This window comes from Physcomitrium patens, chromosome 3 (genome assembly GCF_059467195.1).
Source record: "Physcomitrium patens ecotype Gransden chromosome 3, ASM5946719v1, whole genome shotgun sequence".
In the NCBI taxonomy this organism is placed as follows: domain Eukaryota; kingdom Viridiplantae; phylum Streptophyta; class Bryopsida; order Funariales; family Funariaceae; genus Physcomitrium; species Physcomitrium patens.
In genome coordinates, this window is record NC_143412.1 from 21,356,579 (window position 1) to 21,369,869 (window position 13,291).

The 13,291-nt window shown below is 30.6% G+C and overlaps 1 long non-coding RNA gene across 1 annotated transcript; it reads left to right on the forward strand.

The window, feature by feature from the left end:
• Positions 1-6,759: 6,759 nt before the first annotated feature.
• Positions 6,760-7,535, forward strand: LOC149989586 (uncharacterized). Its single transcript, XR_016502396.1, has 2 exons — positions 6,760-7,000; positions 7,113-7,535. It is a non-coding gene; the product is annotated as an uncharacterized LOC149989586 (long non-coding RNA).
• The last annotated feature ends 5,756 nt before the right edge of the window (positions 7,536-13,291 follow it).

Genomic DNA, 13,291 nt, shown 5'->3' on the forward strand with positions numbered 1-13,291 from the left:
GTCCTTTCTCATTTTCTCAACTCTTAGTAAAAATGGCTTAGACACATTCCACCTGATTCACTAGAGTATCTTGAAGACCTCGATTTATCTCCTCAATTTTTCCAAGGCTTTGGATCTATTGATCCTGATTATTGAAATTGAACGGAGCATTATATTGCTGATAAGTATACCTCGACTATTTGCAATTTCCACACATTGGCATATAATCGTCACTGGCTCTGGGATTGGGATATTCAATAGCATAATGATCAATATGTTTGTAACAAAAACAACGAAGTGGTCTTCTTGCACCTTCCATCAGGCATATTGGGTGTCTCCACCGATATATATCTACTAGGTTTGTTCCATGTAGGGTTAGAAAATGATCCTAGTTGCCCCACTGGTACGAAGGGTACTTGGTTTGATGATGCTGGTGGAGCATTTTGCTGATGTCACGTACGGTGATATAGCTTGTAATAGAGTGACATTAACTGGCCCCTGAATATTGGCACAGGAATTGGCCACTGTTTCTAACATCCAAGATGATTAAATATTAATAAAATCTTTTTCATTTATATTTTCACCATATAATTGTGTTATAACACAACAATGTGAAAGTATTTACTCTTGTAATTAAGAAGTTAGAGCATGGTATAAAATAAAAAAAATCATCAATAAATGTGACATAATATTCAAACTTGGAGAAAGTGGGTGAGATGATACGGCCACTTAAATCTGAATGAATTAATTGAAGAAGTTGAGTAGCTCAATTTGTAGTCACTTCTAGGAATTTTATCACAGTTTGCTTTCCATGAAGACATATTGGATATAAGTATTGAAGAACTTACTTAATAGATAAGTTCATAATAGACTTATTAGTGATAACTTATTGTAAACTTTTGGTACTAATATGCTTCAACTTGCGATCCTACAAATGAAAAGAATTTTTTTGAAATAGTATATAATTATAGTTTGGAAGAGTATTAATTGAATAGGTATATACTACAAAAGAAAATTGCTTGTGAGGAGTGTCTTTTAAGTGCTAATATGGTAGAAACTCCATTTTTTGTTGTCATGAAGTAGAACTAGGACCACCATGAGTTGAAAAAAAGAAGTTGGGAGTCGAGTTGAGGGCAAGTTCTATGAGCTTGCACCACCAAGTTTTAATAGGATACAATATTAGGTCAATGCTCTAAAGAAGATCAGAGGACTTGAGGCCAAATTCATTGTTCTAAGTAGACTCATATAAACAAGAGTGTTGTAAAAGTATATATGGAAGTAAAGTTATTCACGCTAGAAGCAAGGATGGATTCTTTTGACTAATGGAAATTGCAATAATATAAAAGTTAATAATTGAGTAGTAATCAATAGTCAAGTTGTAGTCTATTTTGTTGTTATGTAATATTATATCGCCAAGGATGTACAAATGATTTTGAAGTAGGCATAAGGCTATGGTAGAATTATCTTCAATAAGAAGTCTACACATACAATTTTTTTTATTGATATGCCACTTCTTCTTACATTATGATCAGTGATAAAAAATAAATTCTTATGTAGATTAGAGATGCATAATATATTAATGATCTAAATGGTATCTCTATTGAGTATAGAAATATTCATATTGCCTTAGCTATAAATTAAAAGAGTATTAGCATTGCCAATGTGCACTCAATTTTTTTTTTGGGATAAAGGTTCAAAATTAATAAATTGGCTTTTATTGTGAGCCAAGTAATGAGTTGCATACGTATCAATAAAATATATAAGATCTTTTCTTGCACCCAATTTGGACAATTTTTTGGAACAATATGCTTGTATAAGATAAATATAAGCATAAAAGAATGGATGTATTTTTTTGATGTTTTTTATTTTTATTTTTATTTTTGATTTTCATGAGTTGTTATTGCTGTGTTGGTTGATGGCTTATACTTATTGGTTTTTATAAAAATTAATCTCCAATATCCCATTTTCTAACAATGTAGACATGGCGTTGTCCATTTTGACTTATTAATTAAATACCAACCAATAACAATTCTAAGATCCTCTTAGAGTTGATTGCAAGTGTCTACTAGTCCAAATCAAGAAGGAAAGAACCTACTAACATAGCAAAGAATAATATTGCATACATCAATATAAGCAATACTATTATTTACAAAGATTAAAAATAAAATAAAATAAAAAGTCAATTAAAAATAAATGAATTTAAACAAGACATCACAACTTCAACTTGGATATTCAAGCTTGTGATCAATGAAGAAAGACGACCTAAAAACACCAACCTCATTGACAACAACACTATCAATTTGGAAGATCCCTTTGACATTCATCAAAATGGTAATAAACTAAAACGTAGCAATATACCAAGTTCCAATAATCAGATGTGGCTATTGCATAAAAGAGAAGGAGAACTATACAAAGTTATTTGACTCTAATGGTAGAATTTGATTGATTAATTGAGTAATTTAAGAAGAGTATAGAGTGATTTAATTAAAAATTAATTAGAAATAATTGAATTTGAATGAATTTTTTAAAATTGAATAAAAATTATTTAGATTAATTTTTATACTTGGATGAATTATTATATTTAGATGAATATTCATTCAATGATGAGTTCATATTGATGAATGAATATTAATTCAAAAAAATAAAAAATAAAAATAAATTAAATTAAAAAATATCATTATGAAAAGAAAATTTTGGGCATGCTTCTTATGAATGACTTATCATAATAGGTATGATTTAATGGTAGAAGTTGATTGATTAATTGAGTGATTTAAGAAGAATATATATTGATTTAATTAGAAATTAAATAGAAGTTATAACTTATGAAAATTATATAATTAATTTATTTATTATAAATTTAAAAAATTATTCAAGTAATGGAGGTTATTTGTCTTATACTTGGGAAAATTAAGGAGATTAAGGGTGAATTACTCACAATTTAAATAAAAACTAATTTCTTTTAGGATTTCTACAATTAATTCATTAGTAGTGAACTAAAATAAACTTTCAACTAGTTGAGATTTATTATAACTCAAAGGTAATAATGTCACTTGAAGAATAGATATTTTTAAGTGCAAGCCAAGATTTATTAGCCATTTTGCATGCTCTAACATGAAAAATTATCGAATTATCTATAAAATTCTATATGACATTTAATGTACCATGATTTTGGTTTTTCCACGTGGTAATTATAACTTAATTATTTGGTGATGTCAACATTTTCATATTTTCTTCTAGCATTGGTGTTGACTCTTTGTCTTTGCTAGATACTAACTTCCATAATTCTTCAATTTTGAATTTCATTTGAATTTTCTTTTTTCAAATTGTATACGAAGAGCTATCAAATTTTGGTAATGTTTTAGTTAAAAGACTATTTTTAGTTATTTTGAAGAAAAGATAAGATTATTGGTGCTCCAATTTCTATGACAAATTTCTTCTTCAAAGTTTTTTTTTTCTTGTGATTATTTAATATTTTTTTAGAATTTTTTATATCAAAAACTAATTCACAAAATTATACTATGATATCTTATTAGAATCATAAAATAAATTTATAAAGAATAATTTAAGTTAATGTACCATAAACATTATAATTATACATGATTGATCTAGTAAGGGTGATAAGACTGGAACATCTCAATTCCTCACTAGATGAATTCTTACCATTGCTTTAAATGGTTATTGTTACAATTATGGTTAATGAACTAATTTTTCTATTACACACAACATTGGAGGTAAATGTGTCTTTGTGTCCAATTGAAGTGTATCTCTATATGTGAAATTTTTTATTTATTGTTTCTACTTTCATAATAATTTTGCATATTACAATTGTTTTATTGTTTATATTTCAATCTAAGAACATGTACTCTAATATATTAATGTGGTTGTTGTCACTCAATGTTCTTGAGTAGAATTTTATCTTAACTAATTTCATAAAATTGTCTTAATTAAAGTATTTAAATATCATACTTTTATTAATTATAATTTTTTGGTTTATAAAATATTGAAGAACAAATGAAGAAACTGATGGTGGTGAATCTTTTAAGGCATAAGTGGTGGCCATTTGGATTCAAGAGCTGTGGGAGATTGAACATGTTTGCTGATTTGGGGCATGACCTCCGAGTTGGATCTGAAGTTGATATAGTACAATGATAGAAAATAAGATCCTAATAAAGATTCTCTTAGATGTGGCATTGGTCAATGAAGTAGAAGATCTAATGTAGATGTTCTTGTAATCAGCGATGAGTTATTGCAATGAATAGAGTTACTTAATCATTATTTGTAAACTATAATAGAATTGAATCATATTCCATTACATCTTTTTTAGGAGTCACAACCAAGTCAACTTTCTCAAAGGATATAATTTGTAACCTTTAAGGATTATTTTTAATAAAAAATTATAAACAAAGAAATTTTACCACTCTTATAATTCTTATATGGTATTAGAGCAACAAAATTGAATACAAGTTTAATAAAAATAGATAACTAAAAATATAAGAAAGCTCATAAGAAAAAGGATTGCACTTAAGATATTTTGTACAAAAATTAGAGCACTAATATATCCTCTCTTAAGATTATGGCTTCTAATAGCCTCACCACCAAACAATGGCCAAAATTCAATGACACTTGGTATATCAATGGAAGCAAAAGATATAAATGAAGTTCAAAATAGAAAAAATATAAAAGTTGGTTTTTAAAAACAAAAGAGTACCAATACCTATCTAAGAAGCAAATATAGTAATACCATCAAATCAATTAGAAATTTAAGCATGGAAAAAAAAGAATCATGCTACACTTGCAGCCATTTAAGATTGTGTTAATAACTCCATATTTTTTTATATTGGCACATTAAAAATATCTAATATAATATAGCTTGTATTAAAAAATACATATTTTACTAGTAAAGTTTGTACACAAGCTTACTTATAAGAAAAATATATAATACAAAAAATGAAGGTTGATAAATAGAGAATACTCCCAACTTTAATTGTGATTCTTTTTTACAAAGAAACTACAATGAAGAGCTTTTCTTTCAACACTCAAGTCTTCTTTGTTAGGTGTAAGATTAAAAATAAGTAGCAACCTTGATTATCATCAAATCAACCTTCAAAAGACCACAAATATTCAAAATAAAAATCATGACAAAATATAATTCATTAATTTTTAAGCTTTATCATTTGATAAAAATAAAGTGTATATTGGTAATAATATAATATTTTTTATATATGGAAAAAGAAAAGTCAACGTATGCATGATTAATGGCCACACTATTTGTCATACTAGTATATTATATCTATCAAATTTGTAAAAAAAATATTTTTAATGCAAGAACATGATGATATTGGAGGTGGCATACTCATTAAAATTTACCAATGTTACATTCTTGACATAGATAATATAACCATGTCACAATGTCCACTCATTGATAATCTATATTTACATGGTACTACTATTTTACTTACATATTCAGCTTTAGCTAATTTATTTGTAAAAAATAAAAAGCATCTCATTATAATCATTCCACCTCTAGCCATCAATCATGCAAGCTCCATTGGATTAGTTTGGCTGAACACTACTTTCTATTGTGTTCTTGAATTGGTCTGGTCTTTTGATCCAAAAGCTTCCAATAGCCAAAAGTATCTACATCCTTGTTCAGCCTATACTTGTTCCAATTCTGAATTAGGCTCATTATTATGTCCCTGCTATTCAACTCTTGTCAATTCTAATAGGGGACATTGCATGCTTCCTAAGCCTAATTCTATACATCAATGCTCCAATGACATTAGTTGTTGTCAACATCCTCTATGAATGGTCATTGTTAATCCTACAACAACATGCTGCAGCATTTTTAGAAGCAGCCAATAATCCATTCTACTAGTCCAAGTCAACTCTACTCTAGCCGATTCAGATATCACCCAAAAATGTACCAAACTCCCAAGGTACACCTTCTATTTCAAATGTTGTCTTTTTAAGTGTATCTTTGACTTTGGATCTTCAACTCAAAAAAAATAATCTCGTGGCTTCCAACATTCTCATACATCCTATATTGGAAAATTCAGTTCAAGCTTACTTTAGGATTTCTAGACAATTGTGGCATTGCAGATTAGATCATATATGTGCCAATTACCTTCATAATATTGTTTGATTTGGTATAAGTCACCAAATCACCTCACAAATTGTATTAGAATAAAAACAATACAATTAGAATGTCAAGTACAATTATTAAAAAAGATTAGGAGAAAAGATGCTAAGTATAAGAAAAGTTGTATTAGTAGAAAAAATATTGCTAATATAGAAGATCTAATAGAAATTTACATGTAGAAGCATCTTACAAGCATCAAATAGGTATTTTTTAATATTTTAGAAACATCTAAAAAAGATCAAGAATATTCAAAATTCTAATGTTATAAGGTATAGAGAAGGTCCATATATGAATCAAAGACGATCCAAATACAATCCACTTTGGATGTATATAGCCTAGATACGGTGGTGGATTTTGTATGGATATGGATACGAATATAGCATATTACAGTATTAATATGGTATTGTTGCAGTACTGGATATAGTATACAGAATATAAAACACAGAGTACAATATGGTACACAATAGAATATATAATAGAATATGTGGTAGAGCACAAGGTATAGAAGCAACTACGTATAAATATTGTTGAAATACGGCGAAGTATGATTGATGTATTGTATCGAGTACGGGTGGTTCTGTATCGGATGGCGGTCATGTATTGGTGGCCGGGTAACAGATGGCCCCTCAATTGGATCCCTCTCCTAATTTTCTTTTTGTGTTCCGGTGTATGGCAGAGCCCCGACAAGTGTGGGTTGCGGCTAAGCAGTTTCTCTTTTGTTCTATTTTTATCCGTATTGTAGCTGCAGTGGGCTGCGGTAGAGAACACGGTAGGTTGTACTCGTTATTCGGTTGAAGGTGGCTGCTGGAGCGGACGAGCAGTGGTGTCTCTTGCCAAGTTTGGCACAGTGACGTGTGTAGTGGATGAACCTCTTATGTTCTGGTATGCTCAAGTTCTGGTATGCGGTTTATTTTGTCTTCATCGGATTCTTGCAGCAAGTGTATACAAGGCTGGAGCCGCAATCTTCTTCGCTTACTAAGTTGATTGTTGGCAGTGATCGTTGGCGGCGGAGCGAGCTGCGGTGGCCTTGTCAATGGCTTCTCCCGATTTAATTTTCTTCTCCTCGGTGGTCTTGCAGAGCTCCGCAATCCCTAGGCAGTGCAGCTAGAGCCATTGCAGTCGTGGAGCTACTCGCATTTGAGTAGCGATGCTGGTTTAGTGTATGACGTGGTAGTCTGGATTTTTTCTCTTTGTGTTTTCTCGATCCATTGCCAATTTTTGATGGAATCAAGTTCTAGAGCGGCATTCGCTATTGCTACTTCCTTGGGGCTCTTTCCTTCAAGTTATTACCCCGCTCTGTTCCTGCCATAGAATAATTGAGAGTTGGTCGATCACAGCATTGTTGTTTCTCCTTTGCTGGCAGGATTGTGGTGGAAGTTGAAGCAACATTCCTTGGTTCGACAAAATTTTCCTTTCGTATGTGGTTTTATCATTAAGCTTGCTTGCTCTACCGTTGTATTATCCATGTTGTTTTTTTCCACATCACCACTATCGGATCGTGAAGCGGCGTCGTTAGTAACAATGTCAAATGTTTGGTTACGATTGGTTATTCCCTTGCTGGTTTTTTTTGCTATGAGTGCGGCCTTGCAATAAGATATACGATAGCTATTGCTGCCTTCGACGGTCGGCGATTGATTTCTCCCTTGTTGGTTGGAGCAATGGTGTCGTAATTCCCTTCTGCATTGCAGCTTCTGATCCTTAGATTGTTGGTCGTCTTGTTGTGTTAGCACCTTTGCATAATTGAGCAATTGATCCATGCAAGCTCCTTTGCAATGCATTTTCTTGTGTTCGGCAGCCTTGATGAGGATTCAGAATTGGAAAAATTCTTGCGAAGGACCATTTGAGTTGGATTATTGAAGAACCACATCAACTCATAGGAAAGTTAGCTACCATAACTTATAGGAGCCATTAAAATTAGGGTTCTTAGTGAAGATTGGAATCAAAATTAGGTAGGCAGGAGTAAGGAATCGAGCCACCAATTCAGCCACTATTACTTCAGCACCGTCACAAAAGTCCACGGTGATGCTTAGGCATCCTCCTAGGGCCTTCGTCATCAAAGTTTGACAGCAAGGGGGTTCAGCAGGCAATCAGAGAGGAGTTCGAAGTACTCCAAAAAGAAAATTGTACCTCTCACGTTTTGAATTACAAATTCCGATTGAATCTAGCATTCTCTAGTAAAGCCAATTGTTATTCAAACTCCATCTAGTAATCGACGTGAGGCAATCATTGTGATTGGCAAAACCATTAAAAGAATTGGATTTACTTAGATCATGTATAGATGAATTAGGATTTGGATGGATGAAACTTTGTAGATGAATATTGATTAGAAGTGGATAAATTCTCATTTATGGATGACAAATTTTCTTGGATGAATTCTAATCTTGGATAATTTTTTAATATTAGATAATAAAAATAAAAATAAAAATAATCTTCTAAGTGTGGTTTTTTTATTGTTGTTTAGATAGCTTATGTGATTGTTGTGGTTATAGATATAGATTTTTACTAATTAGAAAATTAAAAAATTAAAAAAAAAGAGGTAACTTAAGTAATTAAATTATAAGTTAATTAATAGGTAAGAATTAGAATAAATCGTCTATAAGAGGGATTTATTTAAATCAAAATTGGAATGTTATTAGAATTGTTGGACATAAAGTAAATGCTAGTAGGAATTTGTTAAAAAACTTAGACAATCAAAATTATTGAGAATTGAATTAGACTTCCAACTAGTAGGAGTTTATTTTAGTTCATACCTAGTACAATTTTAGGCCTTCTATTTCAATATTTTCCACCACATACATGTTTCACCTGTTTCCATGGCAAACAAAGTGCAACAAAGTTTTTTAAAATGGCCACCTTCTATGCTTTTTATCAAATTGAACTTGTTTACTCAAATCTTATTAGAAGAATTTCTTGTCCTATTTTTTTGGATTTAAATATTATATTACTTTTATAGATGACTTCTCTTGGTATATAATTCCTTGTTTTTTTTAAAGAAAGAATAAATATTTTATTATGTTTAAACTCTTTCATACTTAGATTAAAACTCAAACTCAATATAAATTAAAAATATTTCATTCTAATCAAAGAAGCAAATATCTTTCATTCAAATTTGATTAATACTATATTACTCATAGTATTTAATGATAACTTACAACTGCTTATACACTTTGATAAAATAACATTGCAAAATAGAAGAATTGTACCTTGCTTAATGCAACCTAAATATGTTCTATGAGGCTTGATTTATTATGCCATATTGGAGAGAAGCAATATTGAGACTGATCAACATTTATAGGAATGTATTCCTTTTTGATATTTAAATCTTATAAAAGGTGTTGGATTTGATGATTATTATTATATTTATAAAATAGATTAGGAGATTTTAGATTATTGTCTAAACTAAGATTTCTTGTCCCTTTCAAATGGTCTTGGACTTGTTGTTGATAATTCCTTCATAAGAAATTTAAAGAAACTACTTTGTATAGTTGCTTACATACATATGTTGGATGGTTTCTTCTATAATTTCTACATACTATTCTATTTTCAATCCAACAGCTACCTGATAGGTGTCTTTTTCAACAATGGTGATATATTTCTTGTCATTTTTGTAATTGGGTCCTAAAATTATAATTAGGATTTTTTTAATTTTAGAATTGAATATTAGGCTCTAAATTATCTTGATTTTTATAGAAGGAGATATAAGATTGTTGTTGCCTAGGATTTTATTGGTAGTTTTGATGGATTGGACAAAATTCGCTAGTATACTTTGATTGACAACATTGAGTATATCATAGTCCTAAAGTATATCAATTATATTCTATAGGAGGTGGGACTTGGTTTAAATTTTGAAACTTAATCAAAAGAATCATTTGCTCATGCATGGCTTTGATTAGTTGTGCCAACTTATCTTAGAACTTCCATTAGCTTTAAAGGATCTCATTTTAAAATTCATCTCTTCTTGCTACTTGTCAATGTCTTCAATTACTGAAGCTATTTTTTTGGGTCCTTTAAATAATCCAGCCTTCCCTTGAGGATCTCTCTAATTGTATGGTGTTGAATCCATAGCTAAACAAATAGATAAAGAAATTAATTCATTCTAATCTAACTCATCTACTAATAATTCGACTTAATTCCAAATTTCACATCAAGGCTGTCACTTTGGATATGTCACAAAAAAATCGACACATTGGAGAATCACTAAACATTGGTTCAATGTTGAATGGAAAACCTATTAAGTATTCACTTATTCTAGTGGAAAGTTGTAGAGGTCAAAAGTCTATTTGTTATATGGCTTACTCCTTTCTTGTATTGATATTGTCTTGTGCTAATGTTGTGTAGGGAGGGGAGATCCACATTGCACTTTTAAGTTCAATTTGATTGTCCTAATTAACCTAAGTTCTTATTAGGTGAATTCTAACTCAAATTCAGCAAAACAATGACAACTATGAATCCACCAATGGAAAAAAGGGTTCAAAGTCTTCTCAATATTGAAATTTTCTACAATTACTCCCTTTGAGCATGCTTTAGTGTGATAGCACTTAAAATTATCATAGCTCTACGATTGCAATAACTAGATACTACTAGTAAGCACTAAATTGGAATGCATCTAAATTATAGATATTATAATAATATCTTTTTGTTTTCAAAAACAAGAATTAAAGCTACAATTACTTGAATATTGTAACAAAGTCTTGCCATGACTGGCATGGCAAAACTATCATCTTCTTTTACATTAAGATTATGATCAACAACATACAAACAAACAAAAAAATCTAAAGAAGGTCCTACTGTCTCCTTATCATAAATTCATCTACCTCGCATTGCCACCAAATCTATTGTCATCTTCTCTTATTTATTTTCACCAGAGCAAAATACAATCAATCGTAGCACAAGTGAAAGAGAAATCAACTGCTATTTGAAATAAGACATGTCAATTCATACAACACAATATCAATACTAAAACTTGAAAGAGAATTTGAATGCTCAACAGTCCCTGAAACAAACTAGAGCCTTATTAGACTACAAGGACTAGAGCAAGAAGATCAATATGCCATGCTTAAGAATTCTAACCTTGTCCCATTTGTCAAATGTAATTTTTTCTTGTTATTGTATAGCCTTTGTATGCTATGCACTTCTTCTTTTGACCTCATTTAGACCTTCTAAATATTTCAATTTATCCTTTAAAGATTGCTTGATCAATAATCTTTTTGTTTATGCAATTTGAAAGAATGAAATTTCAAACTGAATTGGCAAAATGGCTTTTATGCCATAAACCAAGGAAAAAGATGTAACTTAGGTGGTCATCTTCAATGTAGTTTAATAAATCCACAAGGCTATATGAAGCTTGGTGTTCCAATCTCTTTAGATGTTGTTATAAGTTTACTAAAGATATTGACTAAGGTTTGATTTATTCTTTTTATATGTCCGCTAGATTAAAAGTGATAAGGAATAGTTTTTTTATAGTCAATTTTGAATTATGAGGTTAAATCTTCTATCATATTATTTAAAAAAATACTTCTCTCTATTATTATTAGGAATATGAATCTCAAAATAAGAGAATCCTTGATACACTCTTGTGTCACTGAAGAGAACTAAAAAGTCACTCCAAAGGTAATGTAATAGTAATTAGAATGGCTATTGCTAAAAACAAGAAGAATAAAAATTCTTGAAACAAGACTAAAGACTAGAATGGCATTGACAAGAGTAAAGAAGGCTTCACTCTTGCCTCCATATAAACTCTTAACTAGGAGCTATGTGGTGATGTCCTATACGACCTTCAAGACATATTGACTTTGCTAGCCACATGTCTTAACTTGCAAGGCAAGCTATTTATGTATGCTCCACATGGTTATCTTGTTCTACAAGCTATTATGTGGAGTTAACTTATTCTACAAGCTACCAACACGAGGTTAACTTGTTGGCCAAGTTTTCAACCTACAAATACATCTAAAATCAAAACTATGCCTATGAAGCTTCTAAGAAGCTTCATCAAAAGACTTTATGAAATTAATCTATATTTATCTATTTCTACCTAATTATATAAGTAATTATTGAGGTAAATATATATGTCCATGACATTAACCCTCCTTCTAGGGATAAGTTCTATCAGGAGTAGTTTTCATAGATTGAGGAAGTCCAAGATGTAGCAAATTGTATTTGTTACATACTCTAATCTTTGCTTTCTTGAAAGATAATTGATAGGCCCTCTCAGCCATCGATAGTGTCTTATACCACGGTGAGAAGACCACCCTATTATTTGGTTGTTGTTGAGGCTTTCGTAACTTTCTTCAAATAAAACAATTGAAACATTGTCACAAGTTGTTCCTACCTCTAATAAAATCACCAAATAGCGGGAGTCTCTTCCAAGGTCATGATACCAAACATATTGTATCTCACCATCTATTTGAAGAACAACATGTTATTCTTGAAGATCTTCATCTTGATTTTGTCTTCTTGAAGGTTGTGACAATTACAATGTCTCATCTGGTAAATCCATAAATGAAAGCTTTTGAGTTGAATCTATTGATTGTTGGTTCTCCATCTTCTTAGTATGACAAATACACACAAGCTACAAAGAAAGATAGAAGGTAGAATATTATCTTCATTTGATTTTGTTTCTTTTGTAGCAAAGATTTGCTATTCTTCATCTTGGTTTTGATAGATTTTGTTGATGAAAAGCTTCAATTTTCTTTGCTACATTTACAAGATTATTTGATGGCTCCCATATGTATTTACTAATATCATATCTCTTCCTATGAATAAGATATTCCAACCTATTTTGGCACTGCCTTGAATCTAAGACTTCTTTCACCTTGAACTTTTGATTATTATTCACTTTTATAGGAAGAGGTGGCATTTGTCTTCTTGCCAAAATATTCACTATCTTATATGACTCAAGAAGGAATATGTGAAATATAAGGTGGATCTTTAGAGACTCTGGTAGATATAATCAATAAGCAACAGGATTGATTTGTTCACAAATAGAAAAAAGTCCTAACTTATGATAGTCCAACTTATCACAAAGATGAGTAGTCTTGATATTGCAACAAAGTAACTATACCTTATCACCTATATTGAATTGTGGTTACTCCTTGCAATAGGCATCTACGTTGGTCTTTTGTTGTCCTTGAACTTCTTTTAATTGTATCTTCATTGTTGCATGTAGTTCTAACA